This window comes from Phyllobates terribilis, unplaced genomic scaffold (assembly GCF_046119375.1).
Source record: "Phyllobates terribilis strain yellow unplaced genomic scaffold, ASM4611937v1 Scaffold_5__5_contigs__length_657084704, whole genome shotgun sequence".
Lineage (NCBI taxonomy): Eukaryota > Metazoa > Chordata > Amphibia > Anura > Dendrobatidae > Phyllobates > Phyllobates terribilis.
The window spans coordinates 15,492,125-15,509,623 of record NW_027362765.1 but is presented as its reverse complement, the minus strand read 5'-3'; the positions used below and the strand labels follow the sequence as shown (position 1 = coordinate 15,509,623).

Sequence of the window (17,499 nt, the reverse complement as noted above, 5' to 3'; positions counted from 1 at the left end):
TATATAAGACCTGATGCAGCTATGCTCGTCACAGTCTACCCCGGAAACAGGCAAAGTAGGAAGAGGTGCTGCTGCATCAGGGAGAGATTTGCTTGTTTATAGTTAGCATAGGTATTCCGCAACATATATTTATATCCATTTGAACTAACAGTCCTTCTGAGGACTAATCCAGCTGCATATATTCAGTGGTGATAGCAGGAGTTAGGCAGGCAGGCAGTGTATGTGGCAGACTGCAGTGCATATAGTGCAAGAGGGTCTATTGAACGTTCCTGCTGCTGCTGTTCTTACAGATATTTGTAGACATAGCCTCAAATATCAAGGGCTAGGGCTAATTTTTTTTAATCTTAATCCTGGTTATTTGCTTAAAAACCAAGGCAGGCAGGGTATGTGACAGACTTCAGTGCATGATACAGCACAAGAGGGTGCATTGCATGTTCAACTTCTGACTGAGCCTGCTGTGACAAATATTTGTACACATAGCCTCAGGTATCAGGGGCCAGGGCAATTTTTTTTTATCTTAATCCTGGTTATTTGCTTAAAAAGCAATCCAGAGTACACCATTTGTCAGCTCCATTTGCTTGTTAGCACTGCAGAATACAGCCAGATCTGTTCCATATTACAGCGATAAAAATCCAGAAATTTGAACTGAACGTGGAAAATCTTGGCCTTCTTTTCCATTTTGTTGCAGTGTGTCGGTCAAGCTATTCACACGAGGTCGATGGGAAGAATAGTATTAGTAAACTACAGGCCTGCAATTTAAAACCATGGTTCTCTGTCACACGTATCACATATAACTGCGGTTCAAATCCAGCCATTTGTAGTGAACGTGGAAAATACTGTCCTTCATTTATAGATTGTAGCAGTGTGTCAGTGTACACCATTTTACAGCTCCATTGGCTTGTTCGCAGAATACAGCCAGATTTTTTTAGTTTTATTCATATTACCATATTGTGGAAGCAGAGGAACTTTTTTCAATGATTAGAAGCACGTGATCCATATGACTGCCGTAAAAATACAGACATTTTGTGGAACGTGCCAAATATTCCACTTCATATAAAGTCAGTCACCTGTGTTTTGTTGAATCAATTGATACTTGCTCACTGACAAATGCCATACTATTAGGCGACTGCTATCAGACGTTATCCCATATGATTGCCCTAATAATCCAGCAATTATTGCGAGCATGTCAATTATTACACTCCATTTAAAGTATTGCAGTTGGCCGCTGAGAAAAAGCATATCTGCAAACAATGTTGTCAGAGTATTACGCCACTTTTACGGACTGACAAAAAAAAAACCATACAAAAAACAAGCTAAAATGGAAAAAATGCTAAGAAACATTCTTTCCAGGGTAATGACTTGTATATAAGGCCAAAAAAAATAAAAAAAATAAAGTTATGGACTGTGGAAGACATTGATGTGACTAAAATGGACACTCATCTGTAGCTGATGATGATACCACCTAGCAGCACCTGTTCCTATTGTAAATGCATCTAACAGCGTTATCGATAGGGAATGGAATAGATTTGAAATTATTTTCGGCAGCACCAGCAGCACGCAGTATAAGACAATAATACCTGGCTGGATCGATATAATACGCTATCCATACTGCGATACCTCGCCCGTAAAAGAATTTCAGATAAGACAGTTAATATTCTAGAATATAGAATCTATTTGAATTGTCCTTCCCATTATTAAGGAGTGTGTCTCCTATACTGTTATTGCATATGCAGCAATTTCAAGGGCAGCCAAAAATTAGGATGAACTCCAATACACATTTGAAGAGACGTAAAAAAATATATAAATAAATACAAACAGTAGGATTTTTTTAGTATAAAAACCAGACTCGGCAATTTAACCTCAATGTAATCACATTGTTCAGCTCCTGCACCTCCTCCTCCTGTTCGACCTCCATCTCCAAAATGACCACATCAGTCACTAGCTGAAAGCACTGCAGCACTGCCTTGGCCAAGCGGCAACAGGCTGTGCTAAATATAATAGGCTTAATGCTTAGGTGACAAACCACCCACCACTGCAGAGTTGTTGAAAGCTGTAACACAGCAGCCTGATCTCTGGCTCTCACCACTGAACATACAGCCAGGCATGGTCGTGTGGGACAATGGGTGGAACCTGGAGGCGGAGAAATGACAGCCGGAGTAGATACGGTTTCCCTCTATGCCAGTCCTTTCACCGAATATGGCTGTGGTGAAATACAACTCTCACCGAGAAGCAGTGTCAGACTGAAAAGCATTGGGCCCACAAGATGATTTGATTCTAAGGGCCCACCTTTCTCCCCCGCTCAAGAGCCCCATAGAACCTGCAAATTTGAGCTCTCATGAACTCTCCTGATGGAGAAGCCAGGGCCCACCCGAGGATTCTCTGGTGGGCCTGTCCAACCCTGCAGAGAAGTAGCCCTGGCTAAGAAATGTGTTTGGGAAGGTTCCCGGACACTCTGGCTGCATAGGAAACACACGCAAGCACGAGGAGAACATAAAAATCCTTGCAGATGTTGTCCTTGGTGGGATTTGAACCCAGGACCCCAGAGCTGCAAGGCTTCAGTGCTAACCACTGAGCCACTATGCTGCCCTCTCTGTTCTCCCTCTGATATCTAACATGCTGGAGAAACTTGCACCTACTGCCACTCAGTATCTTTAGCTCCTTTGTGAGAAACTAATGAATTTGGGCAGCCACTTAGTCTACCAAATAAAATTCCTGAGAAGGAAATTGTGGATGGCTTCGCTACTGGTACTGGGGGCACTGCTTATACCATGGCGTTGTGCCATAGTTCACTGGATATATTCCAGGCTGGTTGGAGCCAAGCTGATTCCCATAGAAAAGTACCAGCAGCAAGCTAAGGAGATCATCACGACCTCACCTCGGCATAATGAACTCTCCAGAAGGAGAAGCGGGGAACACCGAAGGAGTCTCTGGTTCTCTGGTGGGCCCGTCCAACCCTGCCGAAAAGCAGCCCTGGCTAAGGAAAGTGTTTGGGAAGGTTCCTGGACACTCTATGGCTGCTTTTTCACTGTGGACTGGCTCCAGCAATCTATAAGATTGCAATCTATGATCCCTTCACTGGCTCCCCATTGGCCAGAGACTTCAGTTCAAAGCTGTAACCATGACATGCAAAGCCATCCACAACCTGTCTGCTCCATATATCTGTGACTTAGTCTCGTGATACCTGCATGCAACCTCTGATCCTCAAAAGATCTCCTTCTCTACCCCCCATCTCTCCACTTCCCACAATCGCATGCAAGATTTTTCCCATGCATCCCTTCTACTCTTGAACTCTGTACCCCAGCATATCAGACTCTCGCCTACTGTTGAAACCTTTAAAAGGAAGCTGAAGACCCACCTCTTCCGACAAGCCTACAACCTGCAGTAACCCTCGCTCCACCATTCCGCTGCACGACCAGCTGTACCCTCACCCATCCTTTATAGACTGTGCGCCCTCACAGGCAGGGTCCTCTCTGCTCTTGTACCAGTCAGTGACCTCTTTTCACATGTAAAGCTGAATGGAATAAATGGCGCTATAATAATAAATAATAATTATATTACTTGTACTCTGGGTCAATTGATGGCACTTTCCTGGTGACTGCTCCTAAATTGATGTGTTTTGGCAGCTTTTGGTCCTGTTTGAAGGTGTTGTGCATACGTTTGATTTTGGCATCCATTGACTCCAATGGCGTTTGGCAATGTTCAGCGAATATTCGACAATTACATTGGCGAATATTGCAAAAACGGCGATTGTAATCCAAAACCAATATTGAAATATTCGCTCGTCTCTAATCAGAAGCACCCTTAAAAAAATTATGTGGGTGTTGCATCACAGTCTCCCTGGTGATATGGTGATGCAGGATGAGGGGAAGGAGGAGGGCGACATAAAATAGAACAATTCCTGAAGGGTATACCCATGTCTGGGTGTGAAGGGGTGCATGGTATAGACCCCCCAAAAAATAACCACTGTATTTGAGTTTATGTTTGATGCTATCATCTGGTGGTGTTGAGAGAAGTCTGATCCAATCCAGCCCTTGTTAATTTTTATAAGAGTCAGCCTGTCAGCATTTTCATTGGATGCGCCTATCAGTTTTATGTTATAATGCCCCCGGCGGCACTAAAAACCATCTGACAAAACGCTAGCGGCCAGGACCTTCAAAGCGTAGGAAGACAGTTCATGCTACGTGTTCAGCTTGGATACCCAACAGTTGTAAGGCACAGAGACAGAGAGGAATCATGGAGGACACTGGCATCGTCGCCAAGATAGTCCTTCAGCATCTTCCAAAACTTTTCCCTCCTTGACAGAGTACCCCATGTATCAGGGCCTGGGCGCTGGAAGGGTCTGAGAAAACTGTCCCAGACCTTTGAAAGCGTTCTCCTGCCTCTGCCACATCTGGTTTGTGTCTCCCTTGCTTGTACTCCTTGTTTGTCCAATGAACTGTCTGTGACCTCTGCCACCAGCGTTGTCAGATGGGAATTTTTTTTTTAATTATAATTCTTCAACAAAAGCCTGAACTTAATATCTCCAAAAATGAACTCCTTCGGTTTCCTCCCTCTACTAACCTAAGTAAAACTGACTTTGCAATTTCCTTTAGCTGGTGCCACCATAACTCCCACTAGGCACACCTGCTGTCTTGGAGTCATATTTGACACACAACTTTCCTTTATTCAACTTGGAAAATTACTCACTCACTCATGTCACCTGCACCTTAAAAACATCTCCACAATTCGACTCTTTCTCACCTTTGATTCTGCAAAAACTTACTGTCGCTCTTATTCACTACTGCACCTCTCTTCTAATCGGTTTCCCGCTAAACCAACTGTCTCCTCTCCAATCCCTTCTGAATGCAGCAACCAGAGTTGTATTTCTATCAAGCTGCTTCACCAATGCCTCTATCCTGTGTCAGTCATTGCACTGGTTAGGTTAAACAATCACTACAGAATACAATGCAAACTCATCTCTGTCACTCAACAAGCTGTCTAAAGTTCTGCTCTGGCCTATATCTCATCCCTCATTCCCTGGTCAGGAACGGAGCGCTAGGTAGCAAGCAGACTCTCAGAGAGGAGATGTTATACAGACCTGTTTATTACACAATCACTATGTGTTTCAACAGCAGCCTGCCGTCTTCCTCAGGTGGGGTTTACAGACAAGAGAGGGAAGTGGCCAGTGCCATTTATAGGGACATTGACCAATAGAGAGAATAGCCATTTAGTGATGTCATTTAACCCTTGGCATTCCCAATTACTGCAGGAAACACTGGAAACTAACAGTAACTATACAGACTAATAAAATAGAACATACACAATCATTAAATTATTCTAGATGTGTTAAAACAGGGACAAATAACACAAAATATAAATTCAGGAGACACACCTATAAAAACATAAAAGATATAACAAGCACAATGATAAGAAATATGATAAAAATGTTAAAATAAAATTAAAATGAATCCAACCTCACAAATAAACAACAAAAACAAATCGGAGGCTATCCATAAAATCTTGTTTTACCTTACAGACGACCTATAGTGCATTAAACCAATATTGAATATATATATTAAAATATATCTAAAAAAAAATTTTTCGTACACGCGGCTCTGCTCCGTACATCTCGTACACGTGCGGCTCCGCTCCGTACGCCTCGTACACACACGGCTCCGCACACCTCGTACACACGCGGCTCCGCTCCGTACGCCTCGTACACACTCGGCTCCGCTCCGCACACCTCATACACACGCGGCTCCGCTCCGTACGCCTCGTACACACACGTGGCTGCACTCCGTACACCTCGTACGCACGCGGCTCCGCTCCGTACACCTCGTACACACACGCGGCTCCGCTCCGCACACCTCGTACACACGCGGCTCCGCTCCGTACATCTCGTACACACGTGGCTTCGCTCCGTACACCTCGTACACGCGCGGCTCTGCTCCGTACGCCTCGTACACACGCGGCTCCGCTCCGTACACCTCGTACACACGCGGCTCCGCCCCGTACACCTCGTACACATGCCGCTCGGCTCCGTACACCTCGTACACGCGCGGCTCCGCTCCGTACACCTGGTACACGCGCGGCTCCGCTCCGTACGCCTCGTACACGCGCGGCTCCGCTCCGTACGCCTCGTACACGCGCGGCTCCGCTCCGTACGCCTCGTACACGCGCGGCTCCGCTCCGTATGTCTCGTACACGCGCGGCTCCGCTCCGTACGCCTCGTACACGCGCGGCTCCGCTCCGTACGCCTCGTACACGCGCGGCTCCGCTCCGTACGCCTCGTACACACGCGGCTCCGCTCCGTACACCTCGTACACACGCGGCTCCGCCCCGTACACCTCGTACACATGCCGCTCGGCTCCGTACACCTCGTATACGCGCGGCTCTGCTCCGTACACCTGGTACACGCGCGGCTCCGCTCCGTACACCTGGTACACGCGCGGCTCCGCTCCGTACACCTGGTACACGCGCGGCTCCGCTCCGCACACCTGGTACACGTGCGGCTCCGCTCCGCACACCTAATACACGCGCGGCTCCGCTCCGTACACCTCGTACACACGCGGCTCCGCTTCGTACACCTCGTACACACGCGGCTCTGCTCCGTACGCCTCGTACACACGCGGCTCCGCTCCGTACACCTCGTATACACACGGCTCTGCTCCGTACACCTCGTACACACGCGGCTCCGCTCCGTACACCTTGTACACACGCAGCTCCGCTCCGTACACCTCGTACACACGCGGCTCCGCTCCGTACGCCTCGTACACGCGCGGCTCCGCTCCGTACGCCTCGTACACACACGGCTCTGCTCCGTACACCTCGTACACACACGGCTCCACTCCGTACACCTCGTATACACACGGCTCTGCTACATCCACACTGTAAACCCCTCCTGACCCCACACATAAACTTCAGCTCATCCAGCACCATGACAACCAGCACAGCAGAGTCCTGCATCCACTGAGGCCCCTGATCATGTGACCCCTGACTCCTCCCATCCTGTGACCTCATCACAGCTCCTGTGCGCACAGAGCAGCCATATATGTGGTGGCGGCTCTGCAGGTGGAGGTATGTGGAGACCCCATTACTGGGTGCAGGGAGCATTAACCCCTTCAGCACGGAGACTCTTTTGGGGTCTTGTGTTGCCCCTTTATAAGAATCATAAGGTTTTTGTTCTGTTTCCTGTAATAGATACATACGACCCAACTATGGAGACAGGAAGGGAGGAAACGTATTGTTCTCATAGTACAGGACCCCTTTACTGGCCCCACAGTGTAATGTCCCCATTATGCCCCTTATGCAGGATGTATGATGTCCCCACAGTGTAATGCCCCCATTATGCCCCTTATGCAGGATGTATGATGCCCCCACACAGTGTAATGCCCCCATTATGCCCCTTATACAGGATGTATGATGCCCCCACACAGTGTAATGCCCCCATTATGCCCCTTATGCAGGATGTATGATGCCCCCACACAGTGTAATGCCCCCATTATGCACCTTATACAGTATGTATGATGCCCCCACACAGTGTAATGCCCCCTTTATGCCCCTTATGCAGGATGTATGATGCCCCCATTATGCCCCTTATGCAGGATGTATGATGCCCCCCACACAGTGTTATGCCCCTTATGCAGGATGTATGATGCCCCCACACAGTGTAATGCCCCCATTATGCCCCCACACAGTGTAATGCCCCTTATGCAGGATGTATGATGCCCCCCACAGTGTAATGCCCCTTATGCAGGATGTATGATTCCCCCCACAGTGTAATGCCCCTTATACAGTATGTATGATGCCCCCACACAGTGTAATGCCCCCATTATGCCTCTTATGCAGGATGTATGATGCCCCCCACACAGTGTTATGCCCCTTATGCAGGATGTATGATGCCCCCACACAGTGTAATGCCCCCATTATGCCCCCACACAGTGTAATGCCCCTTATGCAGGATGTATGATGCCCCCCACAGTGTAATGCCCCTTATGCAGGATGTATGATTCCCCCCACAGTGTAATGCCCCTTATACAGTATGTATGATGCCCCCACACAGTGTAATGCCCCCATTATGCCCCTTATGCAGGATGTATGATGCCCCCACACAGTGTAATGCCCCCATTATGCCCCTCATGCAGTATGTATGATGCCCCCACACGGTGTAATGCCCCCATTATGCCCCTTATGCAGGATGTATGATGCCCCCCACAGTGTAATGCCCCTTATGCAGGATGTATGATGCCCCCCACAGTGTAATGCCCCTTATACAGTATGTATGATGCCCCCACACAGTGTAATGCCCCCATTATGCCCCTTATGCAGGATGTATGATGCCCCCACACAGTGTAATGCCCCCATTATGCCCCTCATGCAGTATGTATGATGCCCCCACACGGTGTAATGCCCCCATTATGCCCCTTATGCAGGATGTATGATGCCGCCCACAGTGTAATGCCCCTTATGCAGTATGCATGATGCCCTCACACAGTGTAATGCCCCCATTATGCCCCTTATGCAGGATGTATGATGCCTCACACAGTGTAATGCTCCCATTATGCCCCTTATGCAGTATGTATGATACCCCCACACAGTGTAATGCCCCCATTATGCCTCTTATGCAGGATGTATGATGCCCCCCACACAGTGTAATGCCCCCATTATGCCCCTTATGCAGGATGTATGATGCCCCCACACAGTGTAATGCCCCCATTATGCCCCCACACAGTGTAATGCCCCTTATGCAGGATGTATGATGCCCCCCACAGTGTAATGCCCCTTATGCAGGATGTATGATGCCCCCACACATTATAATGCCCCCATTATGCCCCCACACAGTGTAATGCCCCTTATGCAGGATGTATGATGCCCCCCACAGTGTAATGCCCCTTATGCAGGATGTATGATTCCCCCCACAGTGTAATGCCCCTTATACAGTATGTATGATGCCCCCACACAGTGTAATGCCCCCATTATGCCTCTTATGCAGGATGTATGATGCCCCCCACACAGTGTTATGCCCCTTATGCAGGATGTATGATGCCCCCACACAGTGTAATGCCCCCATTATGCCCCCACACAGTGTAATGCCCCTTATGCAGGATGTATGATGCCCCCCACAGTGTAATGCCCCTTATGCAGGATGTATGATTCCCCCCACAGTGTAATGCCCCTTATACAGTATGTATGATGCCCCCACACAGTGTAATGCCCCCATTATGCCCCTTATGCAGGATGTATGATGCCCCCACACAGTGTAATGCCCCCATTATGCCCCTCATGCAGTATGTATGATGCCCCCACACGGTGTAATGCCCCCATTATGCCCCTTATGCAGGATGTATGATGCCCCCCACAGTGTAATGCCCCTTATGCAGGATGTATGATGCCCCCCACAGTGTAATGCCCCTTATACAGTATGTATGATGCCCCCACACAGTGTAATGCCCCCATTATGCCCCTTATGCAGGATGTATGATGCCCCCACACAGTGTAATGCCCCCATTATGCCCCTCATGCAGTATGTATGATGCCCCCACACGGTGTAATGCCCCCATTATGCCCCTTATGCAGGATGTATGATGCCGCCCACAGTGTAATGCCCCTTATGCAGTATGCATGATGCCCTCACACAGTGTAATGCCCCCATTATGCCCCTTATGCAGGATGTATGATGCCTCACACAGTGTAATGCTCCCATTATGCCCCTTATGCAGTATGTATGATACCCCCACACAGTGTAATGCCCCCATTATGCCCCCCACACAGTGTAATGCCCCCATTATGCCCCTTATGCAGGATGTATGATGCCCCCACACAGTGTAATGCCCCCATTATGCCCCCACACAGTGTAATGCCCCTTATGCAGGATATATGATGCCCCCCACAGTGTAATGCCCCTTATGCAGGATGTATGATGCCCCCACACATTATAATGCCCCCATTATGCCCCTTATGCAGTATGTATGATGCTCCCACACAGTGTAATGCCCCCATTATGCCCCTTATGCAGTATGTATGATGCCCCCACACAGTGTAATGCCCCCATTATGCCCCTTATGCAGTATGTATGATGCCCCCACACAGTGTAATGCCCCCATTATGCCCCTTATGTAGTATTTATGATGCCCCCACACAGTGTAATGCCCCCATTATGCCCCTTATGCAGGATGTATGATGCCCCACACAGTGTAATGCCCCCATTATGCCCCTTATACAGTATGTATGATGCCCCCACACAGTGTAATGTTCCCACAGTGCTCCCAATCCCAGAATAGACCAGGACATTCGGAGTTGCCAATCCTCCCTCTTTTGTAGACTTCTGGAGATAAACATCTTCAGCCTCCGCTCTTTACCTCCTACAAACAACATGGTGGGAAAACAAACCAATTTTTAATTAGTTTTTTAACCTCTTTACCCCAGAGGGTGGTTTGCACGTTAATGACCAGGCCAATTTTTACAATTCTGACCACTGTCACTTTATGAGGTAATTACTCTGGAACGCTTCAACGGATCCCGCTAATTCTGAGATTGTTTTTTCGTGTCATATTGTACTTCATAATGGTAAAATTTCTTCGATATCACTTGCGTTTATTTGTGAAAAAATCGGAAAGTTGGCAAAAATTTAGAAAATTTCGCAATTTTCAAAATTTTAATTTTTATGCCCTTAAATCAGAGAGATACTCTTTAGAGCATCGATGAACATGCAGTGATTGTCTGCCTCACACTGTAATGCCGTAGCCATGTTGGTTGTGGCTGGCTGCACAGCGTCATCAGGTCTATGTCAGACCTGGCGCCGCTGTGCTCGTCACAGTCACTCCGGAATCAGACAGTGTAGGGAGAGGTGCTACTGAGCTAGAGAGAGATTTGCTTGTTTCTAGTTAGTGTAGGTGTACCAAACTACAGTACAGACCAAAAGTTTGGACACACCTCATTTAAAGATTTTTCTGTATTTTCATGACTATGAAAATTGTACATTCAAACTGAAGGCATCAAAACTATGAATTAACACATGTGGAATTATATACTTAATAAAAAAAAGTGTGAAACAACTGAAAATATGTCTTATATTCTAGGTTCTTCAAAGTAGCCACCTTTTGCTTTGATGACTGCTTTGCACACTCTTTGTATTCTCTTGATGAGCTTCAAGAGGTAGTCACCGGAAATGGTCTTCCAACAATCTTGAAGGAGTTCCCAGAGATGCTTAGCACTTGTTGGCCCTTTTGGTCTGTACTGTATGTCACACAAAATAATTAATAAATAACATTTCCCTCATGTCTACTTTAGATCAGCACAATTTTGGAACCAAATTTTTTTTTTTTAGTAGGGAGCTATAAGGGTTAAAAGTGGACCAGCGATTTCTCATTTTTACAACAAAATTTACAAAACCATTTTTTTAGGGACCACATCACATTTGAAGTCACTTTGAGGGGCCTTTATGACAGAAAGTACCCAAAAGTAATACCATTCTAAAAACTGCACCCCTCAAGGTGCTCAAAACCACATTCAAGAAGTTTATTAACCCTTCACGTTCTTCACAGGAATTTTTGGAATGTGGAAGAAAAAAATGAACATTTAACTTTTTTCACAAAAATGTTACTTTAGACCCAATTTTTTTTATTTTCGCAGGGGTAACAGGAAAAAATGGACCCCAAAATTTGTTGTGCAATTTCCCCTGAGAATGCAGATAGCCCATATGTGGGGGAAAACCACTGTTTGGGCGCATGACAGGGCTCGGAAGGGAAGGAGTGCCATTTGACTTTTTGAATGTAAAATTTGCTTGAATAATTAGCGGACACCATATTGCTTTTGGGGAGCCCCTGATGTGCCTAAACAATGGAAACCCCCACAAGGGACCCCATTTTGGAAACTAGACCCCTTAGGGAACTTACCTAGATAAGCCTAAATAGTGGAAACCACCCCCCCTTCCCTCCACCTAGTGACTCCATTTTGGAACTAGACCCCTCAAGGATTTTATTAAGGGGTATAGTGAACATTTTGAACCCAGAGGTACGACACAGAATTTGATAACATTAGGTCATCATATTGAATAAGTTGGCATTAGTCTTGAGTGCGAGTGCTCGCTACTTGAGTTTGCATCGGGTGCTCGGGTATGCACCAAGTATCGCGGGTACTCAAGTGACATGCTCGAGTCCCTGCCCCGCATGTTTCACGGTTATTAGACACCCAAAAAAAACATGCGGGGATCACTCGTGCATGGCAGGCAATCCCCGCAAGGTTTTTTTGGCTGTATAACAGCTGCAAAACATTTGGGGCGGAGACTCGAGCATGTCACTCGAGCACCCGCTATACTTGGTGCATACCCGAGCACCCGATGCAAACTCAAGTAGCGAGCACTTGCGCTCAACATTAGTCGCCATATCGTTAGCATTTTTTTTTTTCTTTACTTCTGAAACAATCCCAACCCTAACCCTAGCACAACCCTAACCCAACCCTAACACAACCCTAGCCTATCCCTAGCCCAACCCTAACCCTAACCCTAGCACAACCCTAACCCTAAAGTTTATTTCTTACACCGTTCCTCGTGCTGTATAAGTAATTAAACGTTTTTATTCTTTGGGTCGGTGCAATTACAGCGATGCCAGATTCATATCGGGTTTTTATGATTGACAGCTGTCACGCACTAAAAGACGCATTTTTTTGCAAAGACTAGTTTTTGCATCGCCATATTTTGAGAGCTATAATTTTTCCATATTTCGGTCGACAGAGTCATGTGACGGCTTGTTTTTAGCGGGACAAGTTGACGTTTTTATTGGTACCATTTTCGGGCACGTGACATTTTTTGATCGCTTTCTATTTTGATTTTTAGAAGACAGAATAAACAAAAAACAACAATTCAGGATTTATTTTTTTATGCCGTTCTGCGTGTGGTAAAATTGTTAAGGTAGCTTTATTCTTCGGGTCACTACGTTTACAGCAGTACCACATTTATATATTTTTTTTATATATATTTTGGTGCTTTTACACAATAAAAAATATTTTATAGAAAAAATAATTGTTTTTGCATCGCTTTATTCTGAGGGCTGTAACTTTTTTATTTTTCGGCTGTTGGAGCTGTATGGCAGCTTGTTTTTTGCGGGACAAGATGACGTTTTCAGCGGTACCATTTTTATTTACATTCATCTTTTTGATCGCGTTTTATTCCATATTTTGTTTGGCGGTATGATGATAAAACATCGTTTTATTTTTAGTTTTTTTTTTTTTTTTTTTTTTTTTAACCGTGTTCACTAGAGGGGTTAACTAGTGGGACAGTTTTATAGGTCAGGTCGTTCCGGACGCGGCGATACCAAATATGTGTACTTTTATTGGTTTATTTTTTTTTTCAGAAGATTATTTATTTATGGGTACAATATATTTTTATTTTTTTATTATTATTATATTCATTTTTTTTTTTTTTTACATTTTTACAATTTTTTTTCTACATTTTTTTTTCACTTTCTGACATTTTTCTTACTTTTTCACATTGTCCCACTATAGGACTTTCACTTTTTGCAGCCTAATCGGCTGCATGGCATAGAGGGTAGCAGCTCCCTATCCCATGCAGCCTGTCAGCGCTGCACAGGGAGAAGTTACTTTGGTGGTGCACTGCGCATGACCAAAGCAACTTCCTGCCTCCTGGTGTCCCGTTTGTTGTCATGATGACGTCGGGTCCCCATGGCAACAACCGGGACCGGACTCAGACGCCGCGAGACGCCGGCAGAGAAGGTAAGTATAGGGCTTACCTCCTCTTGCCACCAGAATCGATCGCAGCATTTCGGGGGTTAATGTGCCGGGAGTGGTGCGGGACTGCTCCCTGCACATAGCACCGGGTGTCAGCTGTAACAATCAGCTGACACCCGGCGGCGATCTCGCCCGCACCGCTTGTGTGCGGGCGAAATCGCCAGGGTCTATTTATACGTATCAGGCCCATAAGGCCCAGGGCACAGATAAGTATTAATACGCCCTGGGTCAGAAAGGGGTTAAAAGGAAATTGCAATAAAATGTCCCCAATCCCTTTCTCCCTTCTCCCGATCTATAATGCTGGGGTAAGATTATCTCTACAGAAACCCCTGTACAGAAATATTAGGGCTCCAGCGACATCACATATGTTATACAGAAGAATAGTTCTGTACACAAGGACATAGAGATCAGACAAGTTCCTCATATTCATGCAGTTTCTACTTTACTCACTCTTTATTAGTGATGAGCGAGCACTAAAATGCTCGGGTACTCGTTGCTCGGGTCGAGCAAATTGGAATACTCGGGTACTCGACCCAAGCAATGAGACCTATGTAAGTCTATGGGAAACTCAAGTATTTTTCATGCTGCTCCCCACGGTGGTCTGCAGAGGGCCTAAAAATTGCCCAAATCGACAGGAACAGTGCTCAAATGACATGGGAACAGCATGGGGAAGACCCCTGGAAGCATTTCTGACTCCCAGGTCACTGCTGTCAACAACATTGTCAGAGGTATTACGCCACTTTTACGGACTCACAATAAAACATACAAAAACGAAACCAAAATGGATTTTCCTGGGAAATATGTTAAGGAACATCCTTTCCAGGGTAATGACTTGTATATAAGGTAAAATAAATAACCAAAACCAAAAATACTCCTCCACACCTTGGGCTATGTTCACATTAGCGTTTTTGATTCGTTTTTGCTCTTTTGCATTGCTTTCAACCAAGACAAATGCATTAACTGGGAAATGTCATTTTAACATTTTACAACCTTATCTGGCCATGTGGTGTGTGACTCATCATCAGACACAAGCATACAGTGCTGAAAAGACATGGGAACAGCATGGGGAAGACCTCTGGAAGCATTTCTGACTCCCAGGTCACTGCCTAAAAGTGTGCCCATCATAAATGATCCTTGGCGCATGCGAAGATCCCTCCCGCCATGCACCTGTCGTTGCAGACTTGCAACAATCACCGTCCACGCCCTTGTCCCAGTGCAGTGTTCAGTTGTCACTACCCCATTCATTGGAATGCAAGCGCAAGTATGCAGCCAGCCACCCACCCACAGGCTGCAATACTATATTGCCAAATTTTTGACAGCTGCTTGCACTTTAAATGTGGCCTTTTAGGTTCGTGGAGGCGGAAGCTGTCCACAATCTTATGCTGGCGGCAACCGGGTATCCATATTCGGTCCCCAGCCGCCACTATTTTTCCCGGTATCGTCTCCGCCTTCCACAAGCACGGGTCCCACAACATTACCCGTGCTCTCCCCAGTGCACTTACTGTGAAGGACTGCCTAACCACAAACACATGGACAGGTGAATGTGGCCAGGGATGGTATGGAGCCAGTCCACAGCTTTTTTTTGTTGAGTTGTATTTCACCACAGCCATATTCTTTAGCTTGGTGAAAGGACTTGGGAAACCATATCTACCCAGCTGTAATTTCTCCCAGGAAGTCCACTAAAGCTGCTTTCACTTGAAATGTGGCCTTTTAGGATCGTGGAGGCGGAAGCTTTTCCTAACCTCATGCCGGCGGCCGGGTGTCCATACTCGGTCCCCAGCCGCCACTATTTCTCCTGGTATCATCTCCGCCTTCCACAAGCATGGGTCCCACAACATTACCTGTGCTCTCCCCAGTGCACTTACTAGGAAGGACCGCCTAACCACAAACACGTGGACAGGTGAATGTGGCCAGGGACGGTACGGAGCCAGTCCACAGCTTTTTTTGCTGAGTTGTATTTCACCACAGCCATATTCTTTAGCTCGGTGAAAGGACTGGCAAAGAGGGAAACTGTATCTACTCCGGCTGTCATTTCTCCGTCACCAGGTTCCGCCCATTGTCTCACATGACCATGCCTGGCTGTATGTTCAGCAGTGAGAGCCACAGATCAGGCTGCTGTGTTACAGTTTTGAACAACTCTGCAGCGCTGGGCGGTTTGTCACCTAAGCATTAAGCAGCTTGGCCAAGGCAGTGCTGCAGTGCTGTCAGCTTGTGACTGATGTGGTCATTTCGGAGATGGAGGAGGAGGTGCAGGAGCTGAACAATGTGACTACATTGAGGTTAAATTGGCGACGCTGTTTTTATACTAAAGAAAGATCCTATTGTTTTTTTGGGTTTTTTTTACGTTATTTTTTGAAGACAAATGCATTCACCGGGAAATTTCATTTTAACATTTTACAAACTTATCTGGCAATGTGGTGTGTGACATATCATCAGACACATCCTGTTTCATTTATGATGGAGGGACTCTGAAAGTCATAAAACCTGCTTTTATAAGGCCATCAGACAGCCCTTACTATTCTTAAAAGGCCAGCAGACGGCCCTCGCTATTGTTAGAGAGCCATCAGCCGGCTATGCTTTGTTGTTCCCATTATTAACAAGTGTGTCTCCTATACTGTTATTGCGTATGCAGTGACTGCAAGGGCTGTCAAAAATTTGGACGCAACCCAATACCCCTTTGAAGAGACATAGAGGAGGGTCTCAGTAAAAAAAAATGTTCCCATTATAAGGAGCGGGTCTCCTATAGTGGTAATGCCCATGCTGTGACTGCAAGGGCTGCCAAAATTTGGAAAAAAAAACAGAATTTAAAGACTCATAGAGCAGGGCCACAGTAACAAGTACGACATGTTCCCATTAGAAATGAGAGAGTCTGCTATACAGTTATAGGGTATGTTGTGAGTCCAATAGCTGACCAATTTTAGGAAAAACTCCACTAAGAATTTAAAGGCACATAGAGCAGGGCCACAGTAACAAGTACGACATGTTCCCATTAGAAAGGAGAGGGTCTCCCATAGTGTTGGCCTATGCAGTGAACGCAAGGGCTGCCAAAAATTGGGAGGCACTCCAATGCCCCTTGGAAGGGATTTAGAGGGCCTCATAAAAAAATGTTCCCATTAGAAAGGAGCGGGTCTCCTATACTTGTAATGCCCATGCACTAAGTGTATGGGCTGACAAACATTTACCCCTGGAGGGTATACATGAACATACTGTTAGAATCTGTTTCTTTGGGACCATTCGCCATTTTGTTGTGGTTTTCTGGCTGTTGGTCTTTTTCCCCTGTTGTTGGTTTTGACTAAGGTCAGATGATTGTATCACCCTTTATTACCCAGCACCTGCCTCCTAGGTGGACAACAGTGTTAATCCACGAGAGTTCTGGCTAGGAGGTTTGGTAGTAGTCCTTTCTGTGTTTAGTTTTGTGCAGTTCTTGGATCCTCTAGTTCTGCCTGCTGAGATTCCTTTATTCCCTTTTTCGTTTCTGCAGCTTCCTCTAGTTTTCTACTAGGAGGTCACCTGTTTGTTTTTTTCCCAGTCCTTCGTTCTTTCAGGGTCTCCTTCCCCTCTTCCTTTAGTTCTTCTTTTGAGTTTAGTCTAGGAAACGTTGGTGGGTCTATTCGCTAGGAATAGGTTGCCCACTCCACCGAAAGGGCTTCAGTCTAGACCTAGTGAAGGGACAGCTTTTCCCTCTTCTGCCCTAGTGTGGAGTTGCAGTTTCGTAACACATACTGTATAATTATTATTTTTTTTACTGGCATCATAAACACCCTTTAAAAAAATTAT

General features: G+C 46.1%; 1 protein-coding gene across 3 annotated transcripts in view; it reads left to right on the top strand.

Annotated features, from left to right (window-relative positions):
* The first annotated feature begins 6,967 nt into the window (after nt 1–6,967).
* The window catches only part of LOC141270554 (uncharacterized), a 41,006-nt gene continuing 30,474 nt past the window's right edge, over nt 6,968–17,499 (top strand). For 2 of the 3 annotated variants that reach the window (XM_073680621.1, XM_073680622.1), the window contains exon 1: nt 6,968–7,056. The gene's annotated coding sequence lies outside the window, so the exon portion shown is untranslated. The remainder of the gene's footprint in view (nt 7,057–17,499) is intronic. The other variant, XM_073680623.1, reaches the window with a different exon arrangement.